Source organism: Mus pahari, chromosome 7, assembly GCF_900095145.1.
Source record: "Mus pahari chromosome 7, PAHARI_EIJ_v1.1, whole genome shotgun sequence".
NCBI lineage: Eukaryota > Metazoa > Chordata > Mammalia > Rodentia > Muridae > Mus > Mus pahari.
Window position 1 is genome coordinate 41,128,520 of NC_034596.1, and position 24,100 is coordinate 41,152,619.

The following is a 24,100-nucleotide window of genomic DNA, read 5'->3' on the forward strand; positions in this document are numbered from 1 at the left end:
TCCTTGACCAATTTATCATTGAGAAGAGTGTTGTTCAGTTTCCATGTGAGTGTTGGCTTTCTATTGTTTATGCTGTTATTGAAGATCAGCCTTAGTCCGTGGTGATCTATAGTAGCACTTTTAATCATAGATATGAAGGTCAGGTTTTCCTCTTTCAGCATCCATTGAGTACTGACTGTAATTTTTCTCAATCTACTCCTTCCTGTTAGATATATTGGGAATATTTGGGACATCTATGGTTAATAAAGTCCCATTGAACTATGATTGAAATACTAATAATCTAACAATTACCACAGTTCTTTGATCTTGAAGACTCTGAGGAAATAAGAATCAATCTTCATTGTCTCTATTCAAGTCTTAGCTGGTCATTAATTCTCTGGTAAGGAGGAAGTCTTGGTATCTGTTAAGGCCTTGCTAAAATGTTAATGTCTGGGTGGAATGTTAAGACCTAGGTAAAATGTTATGGCCTAGGTCCAAGTTACTTTGTTAGCCTACTATTATAAGGAAATTTTCTCATATATTTCTACTGTTACTAGGAAACTTATTTATGCCAGAATTGATTATATAGTCTCTTATGTTCTGTGTCCTTTGAAACCAATCATGATAAAATCAATAAAACTGTTTTGTGTAGTCACCCCAAATAAGCTTTGACCAAACCAACCACCCAACAACCTTTCCTGTACCTGTGTATAAGCTTTTATGGTATAAGGTGCCCCTGGGATAGAGCTCTAGCATAAGAGAGATGCCTGCACCAACATAAGAAACTATTTGGGATAAGAGTTCCATTTTGAATAGTGTTTCAGTAAAGTTTAAGTTCCCAAGACATCCCTGGAAACATCCAAGTTGGCAGAAAGAGACATGTACCTAGGAAATGACATCCTATTTTGCAAAAAGAGACGTGTAACTGACATCCTGGTTGGACAAGTTCCATCACTGTAGAAAAGTTAGGACAGGAATATTATTATCAAGGCAAGTCCCCTGCCACAGTTGAATACTGCAACCAATGGGAGCAGGATAAATGTACAACAAAGACATATCCTTAAATCCTGATTGGTGAAGCAGCTTGGCACAGATGTTTGAGGAATTTGGGTTTTAAAACCCTATAGGATCTTAACTCGGGATCCTGGTTCAGCTCATGAATCTAGCTGACCAGCACTGGGGCATATGCTCAATAAACTATCCCCGTCTGATTAAGATTGGTGTTTGTGTGGTTTGTGAGGTAATTCTTCGACCCCACCATTTACAATTGATAAACCTTATTAAATTATCTCTCTAGCATTGATTTTCTATAGCATAATTGTTAAATCTGAGATATCATAATATCCCTTTGTACATGTCTCATGGATGTAGTATTTTCAACATGTTGAGGGCTGCATCATAATCATGAAGTCGCTTTCACAGCTGGGTTCAATTCCAAGCAACCACATGGTATCTCACAACCACCTGTAATGGGATCCAATACCCTCTTCTGATATGTTTGAAGACAGCAACAGTGTTCTCATATATGTAAAATAAATAATAAACCTTAAAAAAAGAAGAATTGTTTTTAAAAAAAAAAAAAGGTTTCATTGAGTGGCCTTTCATACCCTTCTTAGAAAGACTCTAGCAGTTCTCCAACATTGCTTTCATCACTAGCTTTTTGGAAACAACAACAAATTAATCCATGGTCCTCTGATAATTATATCCTTTATTTCTTCGAAATCAGAACCATGTTAATCACCCCGTTGCATTCCCATATTTTGTTGCCCAGCTCGGCATGGACCTCAAGACTTTTGAACCACATTTGCACTTGCTTTTGTATGACAAACAATTGGTTCCTAGGAGCAAGCAGCCACTAAGACTTCTCTTCTAACAAGTTGAAAGATCGGCTTAATGAATCTTGCCCAGAGAATTTGTTGCAGAATATTTGATCATACTGTAAACCATGAGATTGTGTTATTTACTGGAAAAAATTGCTTTTAGTTATGGTACAGCTCTGCCCTGACACACAACTTCAAACAAAGAGTTTTCTGTTTATGCTAAAGAGGATTTTATAACTGTATGTTAAAAGGTGGAGATATGAAATAAAGAGAGTAAGAGACAGCCAGAAGTGCTGATTATAGGGCCACAAAGGAAGTATAAAGGAGGAACATTCAGTTTGAGGGATTTTAGAGATGGTGTGAAGGAAGAATTTCCTTTAAGGGTCTTGGCTGTAGAAGAAAGTCAGATAAGTGCTTTCTTTGCCTCTTTGAGCTAACAGGCCTTCACCCAAGCATCTGGCTTCTGAGTCTTCTTAGTAAAATCAAACAATTGAGATTTTGTTAGAAATAATAGTCTTTCTCATTGTTCCAACACAAACTGAGACCTCTCCTTAAAGAGTTATCATTGCTTTAGCAATTACAGCCTTTCTTTTTATACATGCCTTGGTGAAAATATCAATCTTCCTAGTGCTTCCTAAGTTTTCCAGAAAAATACAAATCATATTTGTATTTAGTTTTTGTTAGTTGTTCTTTTTCACTGTAGACCTACATAAGAGCTATTATTAATAACACTTCTGCAGATTCAGCATTATACTGACTAATTTTCCTATATCAAAGAAATTAGTTCATTACTTTTAACCTCAACATCATGTTACTTCTCAGGATAAGAGCAAGATTTAGTCAGCTACTTTCTTAAAATATCACATGAATCATCCTCTAACCATATTTTTAATATAGTCTTTGCTTTGCCTCCATAATCTGCAAGTATTCTCAGCACTATTGTTTTACAGAGTCCTGTTAGAGTGTCAATTATGCTCTGCTTACAACATTGAAAAACACTTTTGACAAAAAAATGTTTAATTTCATCACACACATATCCTGTTCTTGATGCCAATTTTCATATTACTTGCATTTCATTACTGTGACAGAATTTAGTTGGGTAAATACTTTCAGTGGAAGAAATGTCAACAAATGGCAAGTATGATTGCCAAGTATTGAAAGTTATTGATCTATCAGAAAGCAAATAGAGCAAACTGGAAATGGTATAAGGCTATGAAATCTCATAGCCTATCCACAGTGATATACTTCCTCCAAACAAGATGATATCTCCTAAAGGCTGCATAATATCCCAAAAACTCTGCTACCAATTTTGGGCCAAGTGTTTAAATACCTGGGTTTGTTGGGAAAATTTACTTTTTTCAACCATAACAATCATTTACTTTAGTATGTAACAGACATAATATTATACTGTGTCTCAGAGTGACTGATTTACTCTTTTATGTAAAAATAATTGAATAATGGCTAATCCTAGTTTTCTGCTCAACCAATCTTGGAAGAAGAACCTGAATGGAGAAATTACTTCCATCATAATGACCTCTGTGCATGTCTGTAGGGCATTTTATTAATTTTTAATTGATACAGGAAGAACCAGCCCACTATTGGCATTGCTATTATTGGCCAGATGGTCATGGGTTGTGTAATAAAATAGCTGAGCAAACCAGAGAGAAGAAACCAATAATCAACTCTCCTCAATGGTTTCTACTCTAAGTTCCTTCTTTGAGTTCCTGCCGTGGGTTCCTATAAAAAGAATTAAGCTACTTACTACTCAATTTGCATTTGGTTAGTATGGTTTATCACAGCATTAGACAGACAATAATAGTATATTACACAAAAATATATTGAATCAATTTAAGAGGGGAAATATGCTTGTATTCTAGAATACCTAGCAAGCTGCCTCTCTCTTTCTTTCTTTCTTTCTTTTTTCTTTCTTTCTTTCTTTCTTTCTTTCTTTCTTTCTTTCTTTCTTTCTTTCTTTCTTTCTCTCTCTCTCTCTCTCTCTCTCTCTCTCTCTCTCCTTTATTTCCTTCCTTTCTCTTCTTTCTTTCTTTCTTTCTTTCTTTCTTTCTTCCTTCCTTCCTTCCTTCCTTCCTTCCTTTCTTTCTTTCTTTCTCTTTCTTTCTCTTTCTTTCTCTTTCTCTCTCTCTGAGCTCAGCACAGTGATTGGCTGCGAGCTTCTGCCTCTGCCTCAGAGTGCCAAGTGCTAAGATTGCCTCTCTGCCTTGATGAGGATGTTTTAATGAAAACAACATTTGACTGGAAGGAATAGAATCAAATGTATCCTTGCTAGACAGATGTGTGAATATTAAAGTTGGGAAATCTATAATATTCATAGTGTGTTCAATAAATGGTGGGGATATTATATTCATATAAGCAGAGACTTTTGGTGAGAAGAGTAAGACGACAGTAGAAATGTTAATGAGAAACCACATTACCCAATCCTTAAAAGTCTATGTAAACAACTTTGAATATATTAGACTATAAAATTAGGAGTAGAAATAATGATGTAAGGCTCACCAATGATGTATCTACCAATTTCAGTACACTGAATTTCAAATGTTTCAATTTTTAAGAAGGAGAGGAGAAAATAAAATTTGCACACATTATTTTGAACTGAATCCATTAATTAAATTTTGAACTCAAGCCCAAGATTAATTAAAGTTCCAAGACCATATAGATTACTAATATATTTAAGCCAACTGTAAAGCAATTTTTTTTTGGTAAACATAAAAAGAAAGAAATGAACCATTATTACTTTAGTACTGTAAATAATAGTTCATAATTTGCTAAAAATATGTTTCACAATAGAAATTAAAATTTTTCATGGGTATTAAAGTATGATGTAAAAGCTCGTAATAGTCATTATAGAAATTACTGTATCTTATAATTTATTTACTTAATTTATTACTGCAGAGAAACACCATGATGAAAGCAACTGAAAGAAGAAAACATTTAAATGGGAACTGGCTTACAGTTTCAGAGGGTGAGTCCAAGATCATCAGAACAAGGAACATGGAATCACGGACACAGACATGGCACTGGAGCAGTGAGAGTTTACATCTGATCTGTACACACAAGGCAGAGAGTAAGAGTAAACCTGGCATGGGCTTTTGAAAACTCAAAGGGTATCCCCAGTGACAGCCTCCACCAACAATGCCTTACCTCCTAAGGCTTCCTAAAGAGTCCATGAACTGAACCACGCATTTAAAAATATGAGCTTGTAGTGACTATTCTCATTCAAACTACCACAGAATGGGAACTTGAGCAAAAGATTTTAAGAGAGAGTCAGCAGGTTAAAATCAAAAGAGTTAATATTTATAAAGGGACTAGTGTGTGCAAATCCAAAGCTTCAATATGCAACCTAATAGAGATATGTGGCAGGAAGAGTTACCAATCTACATCTACCAAGTTCATAATCAAAATTCAAATTATAGGAATAAATCATAGATGTGCTTTGAGAGACAACTACATTTTAACACCCAATGAAATGTAAGCAGCTACTATCTATCCACACTTTTTGAATTCATACTATGGCTTTCGATAATTTTTTTTGTCTCAAATATTAAAGTAGCTTTCACCAATAACATGTTATCATGCTATCTTTTATTTAAGCTGACTCTTACAATTGGAGTTACACAAAGTGGCACAGTATTTATGATATATTTGTCAATTCTACATGAACAAACAAGGTTTTTAATTGAATTTGAGACAAATAAAAATTTAAAAGTTGAATAAAAGGCAACTTAATAGATTATTTAAGAAAGAACTTCTATTTTTCTTTTGATTTACAAATCCATTGATATATTCTGATATAATAATTCACATATGTCTGACACCCAAACTAGAAAAATATAAACCTATAAGTCCCTCACATGAAGAACAAGGACCTACAAGCAATAGCAAACTATTCTGTACAATTAGTTCAATACACTCAAGTTCACAAGTATGTGAAATTAACCCTCCATGTTTTCAATTTTTCTCAATGTAGTAATTGACAGAGATGTATTGGAGCCTTTGTCTATCTGACTCTGTCTGCCACTTGAGGTCATGGTGACAGTATAACTCAAATCTTAGAGCACACAATTATCCATAAAATGTGGTTAGGATTTAAACTGATGAAATTCTTCCCAACACATTCTGCTTCTAAGTATACTACAGGCTCTGCAATTAGAACCATTAGCAAATATTTTGTGATAGCAGGTCTGTAAGCCTAAGATCTGTACAACAGTGGGGAATTCATTTTAAAAGGAACAGTCACCCTATTTAGGGCTCAAAATCAATAGTAGAGAGTATCAAGGCAAAACTCAGTCCTCTGAGTTTTTTTAGCAATTACATGGGATAGATTCCAGGGTCTAGGAGAAAATAATAAAAGCACAAATAAAAATTGAAGGACATTGGCTGTGAAGGTTAGCCAAATTGAGGAGGGACATCTAGTAACTCTTCCAGTGGGTATAAATTGAGGATATCGATTATTCAGTTCAGACACCAAGCATCTGACCGACAGATATTATGTCAACCAAAGAATATTAGAAGTGCTAGAAATGTGTGGGGAAAAAGAAGTGTTAGAAATAAGTCATTAATTTGGTGAAGTGTAGAGATTTTGTCCAATTCAATGATATAATATATATATATATATATATATATATATATATATATATATATATTGAGAAAATCTGGAAATATTTCACTTTATCATTGACATTAATAAAATCTGGACACAGGAAAAATACAGAATATTTACATTTTTTTCATCAGTAAGCATAAAGTTATATGGCTAAGAACAGAAAAATACAGTTCATCATAACTATTTTCCTCCTAAAAATAATATTCTATTTTTATTTTTTATTAAAGTTTCTAGTTAAATAAAGGTAATGCATAAAACATGGCATACTTTCATGCAATATGACACTTGAATATACTTAACTGCGTATACCCTTTCCCCACTGTGAGATTTTTTTTTTTTGTGGTGAATGTTTAGAATTAGGTTAGAGACTAGGCAACATTACTGAAGTGCCCATTTTAAGATCCTCTAATATCTATAACTTTTCAGTGTAAGACACAACTCCCATCTTGTTAAGTACTTATTAAGTAAAATGAGAGGCCTGTTTGTTACAGTGAAGGTATGCATGCCATTACTGAACTGTTGGGTAACTATGCCATGGTTGTCTTGTGGTTCACAAATATCAACTACTCTCTCCTGGAAGCTTGCATGGCTCCTTCTGGAACCATGAAAACTAAACTTTAGTAAAGAGATTTTCAAATCAGTTGCAGATTAGAGTATTTTTGTCCTATGTCTTAAGAGGGTGGTGTTTTCATCAACAGGGACTTACCTTTTACCCCTGGGGGTAATAACAATACAATGCTATATTGAGAGATACCTTAAACAACAATGATCAAAAGCTCAAAAGAGGGTTTCTCTTGTCTATTACTGGGGTTTTTGTTAGATGGCCTTTTTCTTTTGGAGAGATCATCATCAATACTGAGGAGAAGATTTTATTTAAACCATAAATGCATATTGTAGAATGGTGGGTTTCTTTGGGGGTGTAGATAGTTAATAGAACAATTCCTTATGTATTTTTCAGACACTTTCCTCTTTCCTTCTGCATTTAATTTGCTCCCTCATGAGAATCCCTAAGCTTTATTTAATTCTCCTACCAGTATTCTGATATTCCACTTGAATTGCTTTTTACAGTCCACAAAGATATTATAAATATAAATGCATATATATATATATATATATATGTATATATACTGTGTAAGTATATAGTAATAGATATATTTATATGAATATAATATGTATAAAATATATAAATAAATATATTAATGTGCAAAATACATATAACAAATATATATATATACATATATATATGTGTGTGTGTGTGTGTGTGTGTGTGTGTGTGTGTGTGTGTGTGTGTGTAAAAATAACAGAAATGATGACTGATTTCCAACAAAAATATGTGAACATAGCCAGATGGGGAAAGGAGATATTATCATTGCTACTTTACCAGTACAAAAATAATAACTGGGGGAAAATAATGTGAGAAATTCCTGGGAGCATTTATAAAAGTTGAAACCATAGGCACAATACAGGATGTATGAATGACTGGTAAATCTTCTGCCAGCATCTTTGGGCAGTCACATTAACTCTGCAAAAGCTTAAAGAGTATTTTGAAATGGCTACAAGGATTCTTCTTACAATAAGACATGAAAAACACAAAACTAATTAACACAAATCTCGGATAATATTGTCAATTCATTCTCAGCAAGCCACAGCATTTCAAAACTAGCAATATAATGATATGAATGAAGTGAGCATGTCTAACTTGTTAAGACTGAACTATTTAAACATATTAAAAGAGGAGTACAAGAAATTGGATAGAAATCACCTCAGTATTAAAGTGAAGGAAAAAACTCACTTTAAAAATAGTAATTTTAGAAGCTACATTGAATATAGTAACATATACTTCTATGAAATAGAAATGAACCTTTGTACAAACTCTTTAAAATATATTCCTATTTAGTCAAAGATAATGAACAATGATGTTTTAGAATATTTGTTATTCTCAATGATATTTAATAATATACTACATATATATGTAAACTCAATGAAAGTATCATCTTAAAAACTATTTATAATAAGAATTCACTGAATAGAATTTAAGAGAAGAAATTAAAATAAGAATGGAAAGAGAATATAACAGCTTTGAAATTGAAAAACGAAGTACAATTCTATGAAATAGTCAAGCGTAAGCCTTTTCCCATACTGAGAAAAATGGAAGTTAAACTTGTGAAAAGGCGTTAGGAAAAGCTTCTGCATCTTTGGACCTAAGTATGACTGCAGATACAGGGACAGGAAATTGTCCACACACTGAAACTTAGCAGCATGCCGGAACTCACTGGGTCAAAATCCCGCAAAGGTGGACTCCACAAAGAGGAAAAATTTGATTGTGAATTTTCCGGTGAATTTGGCCAAACCTGTTCAACTTAATATTAGAAGTATTACATTTTTATGTGCAAGAGGTACTAACATCCAAAACCCCCAAAGGGAACAAAGCATTAGATTCCTATGCATGAAAATCCACAAGCACCAACCACTTCTCATTGAGCAAAGAAAGATTGTTAAGGGGAAAGAAATGCAACCCAGGTGGAAAGGCCACACTCAACTACGCAAGAACATACTTTACAGTCCTGGGGGGGGGGCGGCATGGAATGGATTTTATGCAGCAATCTTCACTAGAAACAGCAGACAAAACTGGACAAAATAATTTAAAATCATATTATGAACAATAGGTAACAGGATTTTATAAATCCAGTATTGGAGAATAGTGAAGTCAAAGTTGTAAATATAGCACTGAATATGGCTTTTGCATCCATATTGGTGAATGACTGAAAAGGTATTTCTGAGAGGTTGAAACCTCAGAACATTTTCACATGTAGAGAATGAGGAAACAAACAAAATGTAAATCAACATGCCAATGGGTGAGACTTCTGGTACATAACCGAGGCTTGGGAATCTAAAGGGCTACAAATTATAATTAAAGCTGAACTGAAAATGAGCCAGGGAGTAAAGCCCAGCTGTGATCATTTCAAATGCTGGTCATATTAATTAGACATGTCATATGCCTTCCAGATGAAAAAGTAAATTCTCTCTGGAAAATGCTAACACTATCCAGACGCTCAAAGCATCTCTGTAATTTCACACACAGTGTTTAAATTACAGTAAAAATGCCACTGTGTAGATAATGAGAGGACATTTTTATGGAAACAGAACCAAAATAAAAAATAAAAGCAGAATCTTAGAGGAAGCATAAAATATACATCCAAGAAACAAATCTGTGATAAATACAACTACTAGTCCATCCTTTCATCTTAACTCAAAACTTTGTCTCTGTAACTCCTTGGATCCATCCCATCATCAGCCACCAAACCCAGATATTATTGCATATGCCAGCAAGATTTTGCTGAAGGGACCCCAATATAGCTGTCTCGTATGAGGCTATGCCAGTGCCTGGCAAATACAGAAGTGGATGCTCACAGTTACCTATAGGATGGAAAACAGGCCCCCCAATGGAGGAGCTAGAGAAAGAACCCAAGATCCCGAAGGGGTCTGCAACCCTAAAGATGGAACAACATTAAGAACTAACCAGTGCCCCCAGAGCTCGTGTCTCTAGCTGCATATGTAGCAGAAGATGGCCTAGTCAGCCATTGTTGGGAAGAGAGGACCCTAGGTCTTGCAACTTTATATATCCCAAAACAGGGAATGCCAGGACCAAGAAGTAGGAGTGGGTGGGTAGGGGAGCAGGGCTGGGAGAGGGTATAGGGAACTTTCAGGATAGCATTTGAAATGTAAATAAAGAAAATACCTAATAAAAAAAGTTGAAAAAAATAAATAAATACAACTATTAGTCAAAAAGATAACATGGATGATAAAGGATAAAAAATGAAAAATACACATGAAAGCCTAAGTGATAAATTTCAGACATAAGCAATATTATGGGAGGAAATAAGTCCAAGTTGCTAGTTCAAATAACATTAGAAATGAATGCTGATTGTGAGAACCAAAGCAAAAACATTCAGCATCAACATCATTCTCTATACACTGTCCTATGTGGTACAAGCTATATAGTATGTTTTGAGGCATGTACAATAAATTAGTTGATATATTTGATTACAAGAAATCTTCAGAAGAGTGGTGGTAAAATCATGATTAAATTTTTTTACTAAAATCAAACATATAACCTAAAGCAGTTCGATCCAGCTTCCTCTGGGAATGAAGTCACACATTAAGGAAGAAAAAAGAAAAAGAAAAAAATACATTCCATGTGGGAAGGAAGGAGAAATGGAAACAGAGGAAGTCACTGGAGATACAGATGGTTATATAGAGAAATATTTACAAGTATCTGTGCAGGTGAAAGGAACTAGAAGCAACAAATGTATCTACTACCCACACATTGATTTTTCAACTCTATTGCCTTATAAGGAAATGAGTATTACTTGGGCAGTGGTGGTACAAGCCTTTAATCCCAGCACTTTAGAAGTAGAGGCAGGGAGATTTCTGAGTTCAAGGCCAGCCTGGACTACAGAGTGAGTTCCAGGTCAGCCAGAGCTATACAGGGAAACCCTGTCTCAAAAAACAAAAAACAAAAAAACAAAACAAAAAAAAACAAAAAAATAGAGGAAACCTTTTTTTCAGAAAAAGCAATATGTAGGTCTTTAAAGTATAAAATGGCCATCTTCCCAAAAGCTATCTACCTATTCAGTGCACTCCCCATCAAAATTTCAACTCAATTCTTCATAGATTTAGGAAAAGCAATTTCCAAATTCATCCGGAATAACAAAAAACCCAGGATAGCAAAAACTGTTCTCAACAATACAAGAACATCTGGGGGAATCACCATCCCAGACCTCAAGCTGTACTACAGAGCAATTGTGACAAAAAAAAAAAAAAAAAAAAAAAAAAAAAAAAACAACCAATCAAACAAACAAACTTCATGGTATTGGTACAGTGACAAGCAGGTAGATCAATAGAATAGAACTGAAGACCCAGAAATGAACCCACACACCTATGGTCACTTGATCTTTGAAAAAGGAGCAAAATCCATTGAGTGGAAAAAAGACAGCATTTTCAACAAATGGTGCTGGCACAATTATCCCATAGAAGAATGCAAATTGATCCATTCTTATCTCCTTGTACAAAGCTCAAGTCCAAGTGGACTAAGGACCTTCACATAAAACCAGATACACTGAAACTTGCAAAAGAGAAAGTGGGGAAGAACCTAGATCATATGGACACAGGGGAAAAGTTCCTTAGCAGAAAACCAATGGCTTGTGATATAAGATCAAGAATCGACAAATGGGACTTCATAATTGCAAAGCTTCGGTAAAGTAAAGGAGACTGTCAAGAAGACAAAAAGGCTACCAGAACTCAAGAAGAATCCAGAAAAACTAATTACCCTTTTAAAAAATGGGGCATAGAGCTAAATAAAGAGTTCTCAACTGAGGAATACAGAATGGCTGAGAAGCACCTAAAAAAATGTTCAACATCCTTAGTCATCAGGGAAATACAAATCAAAACAACCCTGAGGTTCCACCTCACACCAGTTAGAATGGCTAAGATCAAAAATTCAGGTGACAGCAGATGCTGGCTAGGATGTGGAGAAAGAGGAACACTCCTCCATTGCTGGTGGGATTGCATGCTGGTACAACCACTCTGGAAATCAGCGTGGTGGTTCCTGAGAAATTTGGACATAGCACTACTGGAGGATCCAGCAATTCCTCTTCTGGGCATATACGCAGATGTTCCAACTTGTAATAAGGACACATGTTCCACTATGTTCATAGCAGCCTTATTTACAATAGCCAGAACCTGGAGAGAACCCAGATGTCCCTCAACAGAGGAATGCATAGAGAAAATGTGGTACATTTACACAATGGACTACTACTCAGCTATTAAAAACAATGAACTTATGAAATTCATAGGCAAATAGATGGAATTGGAATATATCATCCTGAGTGAGGTAACCCAATCACAAAAGAACACACATGATATGCATTCATTGATAAGTGGATATTAGCCTAGAAGCTTGGAATACCCAAGATACAATTCACAAACATGAAACTCAAGAAGAAAGAAGACCATAGTGTAGATATTTCTATCCATCTTAGAACAAAACACCCATGGAAGGAGTTACAGAGACAAAATATTGAGTAGAGACTGAAGAAATGACCATCTAAAGACTGATTCACCTGGGGATCCATCCCATAAACAACCACCAAACCTAGAACCTGTTGTGGATGCCAACAAGTGCTTGCTGACAGGAGCCTGATATAACTCTCTCCTGAGAGGCTCTTCCTGTACCTCACAAATACAAAGGTAGAAGCTCACAACCATCCAGTGGGCTGAGCATAGGATCCCCAATGAAGGAGCTAGAGAAAGGACCCAAGGAGCTGAAGGGGTTTGCAGCCCTATAGGAGGAACAACAATATGAACTAGCCAGTACCCCCAGAGGTCCCAGGGACTAAATCATCAACAAAGAGCACTAATGGTAGGATTCATGGCTCCAGCTACATATGCACCAGAGGATGTCCTAGACAGACATCAATGTGCGGAAAAGATCTTTGACCTATGAAGGCTGTATGCTCCAATGTGGGGGAATGCCAGTGCCAGAAAGCAGGAGTGGGTGGGTTGGTGAGCAGGAGGAGGGGGAGGAGGACGGAATGGAGGAGGGTGTTCTTAGGAGGGGAAACCAGGAAAGGGGATAACATTTGAAATGTAAATAAAGAAATATCCAATAAAAAAGTATATAATGTTACATTTATTCAAAATCAGATTTAAACATGACAGTTTTTTTATTCTGTAGAGAAATATGTTTGTAGGCAATATATAACTTTCTGAAAAAAATTAATCAAAGGTATAAAATTAGGCCAGAAACAAATTCTCAGAAGAGAATAACAATAAAAAATAAGACAAAAGACCCTAAATCCATTATATTAAAAAGAACATGTACAATAAATATAGACCAGGCTTCTGACTTGGTGCTTAATGAAAGAAAACTGTCATTTAAAAATGAAATCACAAAAAAAATTATAAAAATTAAAATGAAATCATTTTCTTAAGTAGCTGAGTAATATTACATTGGGTAAAAGTACCATATTTTCTATATCCATTGTTCAGTTGAAAGATATCTTGGTTGTTTCCAGTTTCTGACTATTGTTAAAAACAAAACAAAACAAAACAAAACAAAAATTTCTATGAAAATAGTTGAGCAAGTGTCCTTGAGGTATGGTAGAGAATATTTTGGATATATGCCCAGGAGTGGTTTAACTGGATCCTGAGGTGGAACTATTCCTAATTTTCTGAGAAACTGCCAACTTGATTTCCAAAGTGGTTGTACAAGTTTGCACTCCCACCATTAATAGAGGAGTATTCCCCTTGCTCCACATCCTCAAGCACAAGTTGTTACTTGAATATTTTATCTTAGCCATTCTAATGGGTATAAGATAAAATCTCAGAGTCATTTTGATTTACATTTCCCTGATGACTCTGGATGGTGAACATTTCTTTAAGTGCTTCTCAGCAATTAAAGATTTTTCTGTCCAGAACTCTATATGTAGCTCGGAACTGTTTTTCTTTTTTTTTTAATTTGAATTTTGTTGCTAACTTTTTGAGGTCATTATGTATTTTGGATATCAGCTCTCTGTCAGATGAAAGATTAGTAAAGATCTTTACCAAATCTGTAGGCTGTCTTTTTTGTCTTTTGGACAGTGCCCTCTGCCTTACAGAAACTTCAGTTTCTTGAGGTCCCAGAACTTAATTGTTGATTTTAGTGTCTGAGCTATTGGTGTTCTGTTCAGGAAGTAGTTTCCTGTGCAATAAAACACTCAAGGTCATTCTCCATGTTTTCTTCTATCAGATTTTCTGTATTTTGTTTTATGTTGAGGCTTTTATCCACTTACTTTTGAGTTTTGGGCAAGGCAATAGATATGGATCTATTTGTATTTGTCTACACGCAAACATCCAATTAGCACCAGTTTTTGAAGATGCTTTCCGTTTTCCATTGTATTTTTTGGTTCTTTGTCAAAAGTCAAGTGACCATAGGTGTGTGGGCTTACTTCTGGATCTTCAAGTCTATTCTATTGATCAACCTGTCTATTTTTAGGTCAATACGATATAGTTTTTATTACTATAGCTCTGCATTACTGAGCTATTAAAAACAATGTCATCAGCAAATGGTTGAAACTACTAAAGATCATCCTGAGTTAGGTAACCGGAAAAACAAATATGGCATGTTCTGTACTCACTTATATGAGGATATTAGCAATAAAGTAGAGATTAACCGTGCTACAATTTAGAGACCCAATGAAGTTAAACCAAAAGTAAGGCCCAAAGGAGGGTGCTTGAATCTCACTGAGAATAGGAAACAAAATAGTCATCTGTGGTAGATGGTGGGAGGAGACTGGGTGGGAGAAGGGGCAGGGAGGGAAACAGGAGTAATCAAATATGTGGAGGATTTCACAAGAGGGAACCAGAATCAGTGTGTGTGTCTGTGGGGGCGGGGTATCTCTGAGACAAACTAGAAATATAGGATAATGAAAACTCACAGAAACCTATGAAGATGATCCTAACTAAAACTCTTAGCATTTGCAAATATGGATCATGAAATGATCACCTCCTTTAATCAGGCAATACCTCCAATGGATGAATGAGGATACCAACCCAGCCACAAAATCTTCAACCCACATATTTTCCTGCCTATAAGAGGTACAGAGATAGAAGTAACAGAAAGTAGGGGAGTGACCAACTAATGACTGGCACACCTTAGTCTCATGGCATGAGAGAGAGCCCACCTCTGACAGTATCAGTAATATTTTGTTCCACTTGCAGGTAGGAGGCTAGCATAACAATCATCTGAGTGGCTTCAGGTGATGGAAACAGCTACAGAGACCCATAGCCACACATTCAGCAGAGCTCTGGGAATCTTGTTAAAGAGGGAACAAATGGATTGAAAAAGCCAGAGAGATCAAGGACTCCCACACGAAAACCTACAGAATTAACTAACCTAGACACACAGAGGCTCTCAAAGACTGAGCCATGAACCAGAGAACATACACGGATCTCACCTAGTCCCCCTACATATGTTACAGATATACAGCTTGGACCTCATATGGGACCTCTTACAGCAGGAGTAGGGGCTGTCTCTGAGTTGGCTGTCAGCCTTTGCATCTCTTTCTCCTAACTACACAGTCTTATCTAGCCTCAATAAAAGAAGGTGTGCCTGTCCTATACAACTATATATGGCAAGGAGGTTGATTGCCATGGGAGGCCTTTCTCTAAGGAGAAAGGTAGTAGGGAAAAGGGAGAGGAGAGATGAGAGGGGGAGACTGGGAGGAAAGGCTGGAGGAAAAGCGCTGATCTGGATATAGAGTCTATAAACTAGTTAATGGATTTTTTTTTTTTTGGTTTTTCGAGACAGGGTTTCTCTGTGTAGCCCTGGCTGTCCTGGAACTCATTCTGTAGACCAGGCTGGCCTCGAACTCAGAACTTAGCCTGCCTCTGCTTCCCAAGTGCTGGGAATAAAGGCGTGTGCCACCACTGCCCGGCCGGAAAAATATTTTTAAGAAAAATAATATAAAAGGAAAGGCCATTCAGAGACTGCCCCACCTAGGGATCCATCCAGTTACTAAATCCAGACACTATTGATGATGCCAAGAGCCACTTGCTGAAAGGAGCCTTGTATAGCTGTCCCCAGAGAGGCTCTGCCAGAGCCTGACTAATACAGACGTAGATGCTCACAGCCAACCTTCGGACTAAGCATGGGGACCCCAAAGAACAAGTTAGGGAAAGGACTGAAGGTGCTGAAGGGGTTTGCAATCTCATAGGAAGAACAGCAATATCAACCAACCAGACTCCCCCTCCACCCCTGCCTCAGAGCTCCCAGGGACTGTACTACTAACCAAAGCCATGGGAGGGACACATGGCTTCAGCTGCATATGTAGCAGAGGATGGCCTTGTCTAGCATCAGTGGGAGTGGAGGTGCTTGGTCCTGTGAAGGCTTGATGCCCCACAATAGGGGAATGATAGGGTAGTGAGGCAGGAGTGGGCAGATGAGGGGGAGAGCACCCTCATAGAAGCAGTGGGTAGGAGGATGGATAGGGGGTTTTTTGAGAGAAAACCAGGAAAGGAGATAAAATTTGAAATGTAAATAAACATTAAACATAATCTAAAGAGGAGATATATTTAAATAAGCCAATTATGAAAGCAAGACAAGTATATAAATGTAGATTTTATTCTAAAAAGCAGATGCCTGTGGGTCTTATACTCTTAGAATACCCTCTACTCATTACCAAAGCCACTTCAATATTTTTGTTATTTGTTCCAGAAGTACTTCACTGCCACAAACACAGGTATTATAATAAAAAGCCGCAAACTGGGCAAAAAAAAAAAAAATGAAATCAAACAATTTTTCAAAAATTCCTCTCTTGTATATATATTACCAATTATCTCACAAAGTAACATGAATTTTGTATCAGAGTTAAAAGTACTTTACACTCACAGTCGAAATAAAAATTGTGAGTTAAATTTCATTAACAGAAAAATACATATTATAATATGTTTGTAACATAATACCATTTATAAAATGCTAAAAACCTATATGTCGCAGTATATGTCACTAAACTTTGAATGAAAAAGTAATAGATTGATACTAATATGTAAAGCATGATATTATTATTATTCTATAAATAATATTTCATGTAAAAAGTATACTGTGTATGTTTATATTATTTTCCTTTAGTGATGGATTCAGGATTTAATGGTGGATCCTCACAATGTTCTCTTTAATTTTAGATCCAATTGTCCCCTCACTAGGTTCCCTTTAACTGAGGAAACTACATTCCCTTTCATTAAATGTGAGAAGACACGGTGGTTTGTTTCTTGTAATCAAGAGGTGGGCGCACTGAGAGTGTTTTTCTGGACTCAATATTTCTACCTTTCTCTCATGGTTGTCTGAATCTCAGGGATCACTGATTTGTCACAGTACATTTGGCCTCCCTGAAGGTTGTTCTGTGTGAGAGGAACTAAAAGGTGTTTTAATCCTATAGCATATTAATAGGAAGTCCAAAAAGGAAATAATGTGATCGTATATATTAACAATTATAACTGAATAGTTTATGTAACTTAAAAATGAACATGTTTAAATTAAAATGAAGCTTTATTAGTTAAAGTCTAAATATTGTATGCAAAATTCAAAAGTGTAATTATTTTCACATCACAGTAATTATATATTGAGATATTTCCAAATTTAATCATGTAACAGAATTAGATGAGGAAGAAAATCAGATAAAAATTAATTTGTAAAATTTCCCTATGTGCATAATTTTATCACATAGAAAATATAAAGGAAAGGTATTGAAAATGTGCCAAGTATTTATAACAGGATCTTAGAAGTAACATAACAAAAATCAAAACCCAAAACAAAACAAACAGCAACAACAAAACAAACAAACATATAAACAAAACAACCCACCACATCCATGCAAAAAGAAAATTGATAAGGCTTTCTGAAAAACATAGAGACAGACCTCTATGAACTGAGGGAAACCATACTCATGTAAGAGAAAAATCACTATTGTAAAGATACCAGTTTTCCTTAAGTTACTCTATACGTCCTCATGGGACTTTATAAAGTTTGTCAAACAGACCAGCATGGACCTAAAGGATAAGATGCAATAATAGCTTGCATGTGTTGGAAAAGAGAAGAGTGCACAGAAATTGCAATTTACAAAATACAACCCAGGATGATAGGACAAAAGGTCTAGAGAATGCTATCTCTAACAGACTATCATTTCCATGAGACTTCAGATGTGGCTATTCCTTAAACTTGATACACTCACAGGATCCTAGCAGAGGACCTTGAAACATCAATGAAAGGAGAGACCCTTGGTCTTGTGAAGGGTCCCAGTGTAGGGGAATGCCAGGACAGGGAAGCAGGAGTGAGTCGGCAAGTGAGCAGAGGGAGGGGGAATGGAATAGGGGGGTTTTCAGAGGAGAAATGAGGAAAGGGAATAAAATTTGAAATTTAATAAAGAAAATATCTAATAAAAACAAAAGCAAAAACAAACAAAAATAAAACCCCACAGGATTAACCAAAACAAGCCCAATACAAAGGCATTCATACTGTAGGATTCACTTACTATCAGTTTAATGAATTGGGCAAGCGTATTCAATGCCTGCCTATCTTTTGGAAGGCTTATCATTTGGAATGGGCCTAGTGAACTTTCTTTGGTGATAGAAATGCCTTTATATTTAAATTGCTGTGTTGATTATGTGAGGATGTCTATATTTCCAATTTGATTGCTCATTTCCATTTGAATTGCCCATTTTACCACATTTAATTATATATCAAAATGATGGGACAGAACAAAGAAATGAATTTTTAACGACCAAAAAAGTTGTCAAGTATTATAAAGTCTGTGCTACCACTAATTTGCGATATGTTAATCTCAATTTTTCATATATTGTTACCTCTGTTAATTCTCATAGAAAAACTAGGGCAGTACAAAGAGTTATTATTGTCACTTTATTGGGGAGGAAACAAAACACATGGAAGCTAACTAATTTTTCAGGAGTTGTACAAAGCTAAAATTGATAATCAGTTCATTTGTTTCTAAAATTCAACTCTTTATTGTCACTGTTGTAGAGGGCAAGAGGCCCAAGGGTTAACAGATAGCATTAGATAAACCAGAACACCAAAGGAATTGATGTGTATTTATCCAGAAGTCCAGAGTGTATTTTGTTTAATATTCTGGTGATCTTTTGCTATTCTGTGGAGCCATCCCAAACCTGAATTCTCATGAGCACTGTTTCTCAGTCAATAGTACCCATTCTTGTATAAAAGTTCACTGGTGGTGCTTTGCAAAAGACATGTAGTTTGCATCTAAGTTTCAATGTAGTCATGCCTTAAGCTTTGAATGAATGGAAAATAATAGAAGCTGGATTTTTAAATATGTTGAACAAAATATATGTCATGTTGTTATATTCCCCAGCTTTTGTTTTTGTACTTTCCTTTATTTTAGACACCTTGGCATAGACATTATTTTTTAGTTTCTTAATGTAATGACTCTTCAGACAACAAGGCATTCACCGTTCTGCTACTTTAATATAAGAGTAAAGATCAGAAACAAAAATAAATTAATATTTAGATATTTTAAAAGTTTAGAGATATTTTAGATATTTTAAAAGTTGACAGCCCAATATGGTAGTCTATGTCTGTGGACCCCACTACTCTGAAGGGTGAGATAGGAGGATTTTATGAGTTCAAGAATTAAAAGCCAGGGTAGGTAAGTGAGACTTTATCTGCTTAAAACCCAATTAGTCAATCAATCAATCAATCAGAAATTATGACAAACATGCTTACCCCAAAATACATAGCCTTTACTTTAAAAGAAGCCTCAATGCTTCTGTCCCATTAGCAATTTGTAGGGCTGCCTACAGTTTGATGCAAGGAGTGAAAGGAATTGAATTCAAGAAAAGCAAAGAACTTATAGTCAAAAGTATAACATGAGACAAATAGGGCAATATTAGGAACTTGAAGGCCTGAGGCAAGATCAGCGTGTCCTGAGAGGCCCTGAAGGCCTAGCTGAAGATCTTATAATAACAAGTCCAGGCATGTCCAGGAGAGCCCCTTGTTTGGACATTCCTGAGGATGGGTGGCCCCAAGGATAGACATAAACACAGGAACTGTTTTGGGTTATTTTTTGATTGACTCAGTGGCCATCTGGTGGCCTGGGTCACGCTGACCCACCCGGACTGGCCCTGTCCCCCTACCTGGAATTGCTGATGCTACAACCTGCATGTATTATTCTACTGACTTGTAATCAAGCCAATTGTGTGAAACTGCACCAAGTTTCCCAAAAATTCCCCTGACCCCCTCCCTATAACTCCCTATAAAAACCCCTAGCTTTTGAGCCTTGGGGTCGTTTCCTCTGTCTCCTGTGTGAGGCACATATCGGCCCAGAGCTCTGCCATTAAATCTGCCTTGTGCTTTTGCAACAAGAAGGTCTCTTGTGTTTCTCTGGGACACCCTGACTCCCGTGGCGTGGGTCTAATAGGAGCAGTAAGCAACTCAGAGTTAGACCCTCTCTCACTATCTCTATGAACTACACACACAAGCTCACACTCTCTGAAAGGGAATATCACCAGAGATAGTAAGAGGCAAGTGATCTCTATTTTACTCTGAGTTCAGGCTTGTAAAGAAAAAGGAAAAAAAAAAAAAACCAATATAAAATAAAATGAAATGAAACAAAAGCGAAAGTAAATACCAGAATGTGTTAGAGGAAATGAGCTCCATCTATGGAAGACCTGAATGTTACTTTATGTTATATCAGTAACCAGGCAGTGAAAAAAAATGTGAATTTCTTAACCCAGGACAGCACAGGTGCTTTATAGGAATGGCTAATGCAAGGTAAGATCTACAAATAAAATTATCTAAATAATTTAAGATCTCAAAAATAAATATACATTGAAATTAAGTATAGGTTAGGAGAAAAACTATGTTTAATGTCTATCTATACTGCCTCAGAACCATAATTGAGAATTAGGAACAATGAAAAAGAGGAGGAAAACATAGATGCCAAGAGATTGAACTTGAATGTACACACACAAAACAACCTCTTAAATAATGATAATAGAAGTACTCTGATAAAACAAAATTTCCACAGATTAAATGGAATGTAAAAGAATATGTTCATTTGGGGCTTATTAGAAATGACCTATTAACTATTACATAAAGAGAGAACCTATATGTGTGCTGCCTGTGTCTGTGTTTGTGTGTCGGTGTGCCTTTGTTTTTGTGTGCAGTCAACAAATGCTATAAAAGATGTGAGAAGAAAATGATGCATATGTATTTAAAAATGAACATTTGAAATATCTTTAAAATGTGAGAGTGTTGAAAGACAATATCAAACTCTGAAATTAAAAATGTAGATAGGGAGACAGGGGTGCAGAGGAGGTATGGGATGTGGAACAGTCAGAGGGTAGATGGGGGGTATAAAATACAGAGTGTAAAAAATTAACTAATAAAAAAAATGTAGACAGGGTAGTTTTAAATCATGGATGAACTAAATTTCTGAGGAAGAAACTAAGATTTTAAAAAATAGAAAATTATAGTATTTTAGAACATTGCAAAGTTATTTTTGTAACATTGTGACTGTAGGAATTTATGATTTGAAGTATTATAAGTAGAAACTCATTTTGAAATACCCTGTAACCTTTTTAAATTTAAATAATAGAAATAATCAAATCATAATATATCCATGCTTTAATTATTTGACAAACTTATGGAAAATTAATAAAATCATTAAACTCAGTCAAGATACCATTAATGCATAAGGAAAACATAGAAATATTTGGATTGACAAAATCAGAACACAAAATAAAATATCATTGTCACATCATTAAATTATGGATTCTGAAATAGAGAAGGCCAGAGACCTGATTCTATTTCATGTCATTTCTCCAATGGCTAGTATATGTGTTTAAAATTAAGTTTAGACATCTCATTAATTCAGTACTATTTTTGAAACCAATAGTCTAGGGACTTAAGCATAGTATAGTACTGGTAATAATGACCAATATGTTAAAAACACAAAGATAAAATTGCAAAAATAAATACTAATATTAGATCACAAAGGATGTTTTAAAATTGAAGCAATGATTTGAGTTTATATTCTCATCCCACAGCCACAGTCTAGAGAGTTGTTTGGCCCGGGATTGTGTGCTTAATTTTACATCAAAGGAGTCATAAGTAAATCTTAACCTGAATGTGTCAGTTCTCAAAGGTTCCTCTCATGTTCTTCTAAAGATTACACATACACCCACAGAGTTTATATCATGATTAAACATAACAATTTTAATGTACTTAAACAGAAATTATACATTGACATTAAATGAGGTGTTTGAAAACAATGTCTCCACAATGGGATAATATGACTAATTTGTATAAAAGCCATTAACTCTGAATGTATGATCCCTACATGAACCATATCCACAGCAAAAACCAATAAAGAAAAATAGATGCAGATTTAAGGTATAATTTATTTATTTTAATATGACATATATGTGAACATTCACAGGTAAACAATGAAACCAATTATCTGTGCTCTTTGCTATTATAGCTGACTTTGTAATTTATTTACAATTTCATATAATTCCACTTTATAAGTCTACACAGAATTAGAAAAGGTAGGTGAATATTTTGCTAAAATAATGCAAAGATTTCTGTATTGTTTACTACTCTGTTTTACAAAATATTTTTCTCCCTTTCATAATGAGCTAGTAATTTCAATCCTTTGTAATTTTAGCAAAGACGAATAAATCTGGAAATTAATGAGAATAGGGAATAGCCCAGATATCATGACCTTGATCTGAATTCGTCTCTGGAAACGTTGGGAGCTTCTTGATTTTTTTTTTTAAAACCATCTGAAGGGATGCTTATTCTTTCCTGCTTCATTTGCCCCTAAGCTGTTTCATCGTTCCACTTTCTGATCAGTTGACAGCTTGAAGTGTTTATATATCTCAGGTGTGAAAACACAACAGAGAAATCATCATCATGATGCTTGCTGGGTAGAATGCAAAGTTTAATATTACCTTACTTATATTTTACAAGACCACTTTAGCAAGTGGCAGTTTGCCCCATTCTGTACTACTTAGGACCAATCTGCTGCTGCTCTTCATATGAACAGTAGATTCTTGCACCTCAAGCCATTTTTAATTATTCAGAGTTTCTCATAGCCAGAGCTAATTGCTTAAAAATCTCTAATACATTTTTCTTTTCCTAAGGCCCACCCTCCACTTGCCACTATTAGAGATTTAGCTTTGCCTCCCTTCTCTTGCTCTGCATGAATTCTCTCTGGCCCATCTACACTCTATTCATTCCTAAAATCTTTTAATACCTCATCGCTTTTTAATGCTAAGAGATTAAATTCTGGCCCAACTCTTTTCCATAGATGTGTGCATCACAGTTTCTGCCAAATCTTAGTGAAGGAAAAGAACTGCTAATGAACAGAACTCTTGAATTAGGAGGCATCTTGGTGGCAAGCATTTTGCAGAATTTTCCTTCTACCAATATACAAAATTTTTTTATACTAAACAAAAAACACTCTACAAAGAACGTTGATATTTCTGTATAACTTCTGCCACTATGTTGTGCCTTAATGATGCTAAAATGTGGTCCTTAAACCCACATCAAAATCACATAGGACCTCATTAGATATGTACATTGCTGGCAATTAATCCATACTTATAAAATCTGAAAAACTAAGCATTTCTTGCTGACCCAAATAGAATTTAAGTTTTTTTGTTTGTTTGTTTTAATTATTTAATTATATATTTTCTTCATTTACATTTCAAATGCTATCCCAAATGCCCCCTATACCCTCCCCCCACCCTACTCCCTTGCCCACCCCACTCCCTCTGCTTGGCCCTGATGTTCCCCTGTATAGGGCAATTAAAGTTTGCAAGACCAAGGGGCCTCTCTTCCCAAAGATGGCTGACTAGGTCATCTTCTGCTACATATGCAGCTAGAGACACGAGCTCTGGGGGGTAGTGATTAGTTCATATTGTTGTTTGACCTATAGGGTTGCAGGCCTGTTCAGTTACTTGGGTAATTTCTCTAGCTCCTCCATTGGAGCCTCTGTGTTCTATCCTATAGATGACTGTGGGCATCCATTTCTATATTTGCCAGGCACTGGCATAGCCTCACAAGAGGTAGCTATATCAGTGTCCTTTCAGCAAGTTCTTGCTAGCA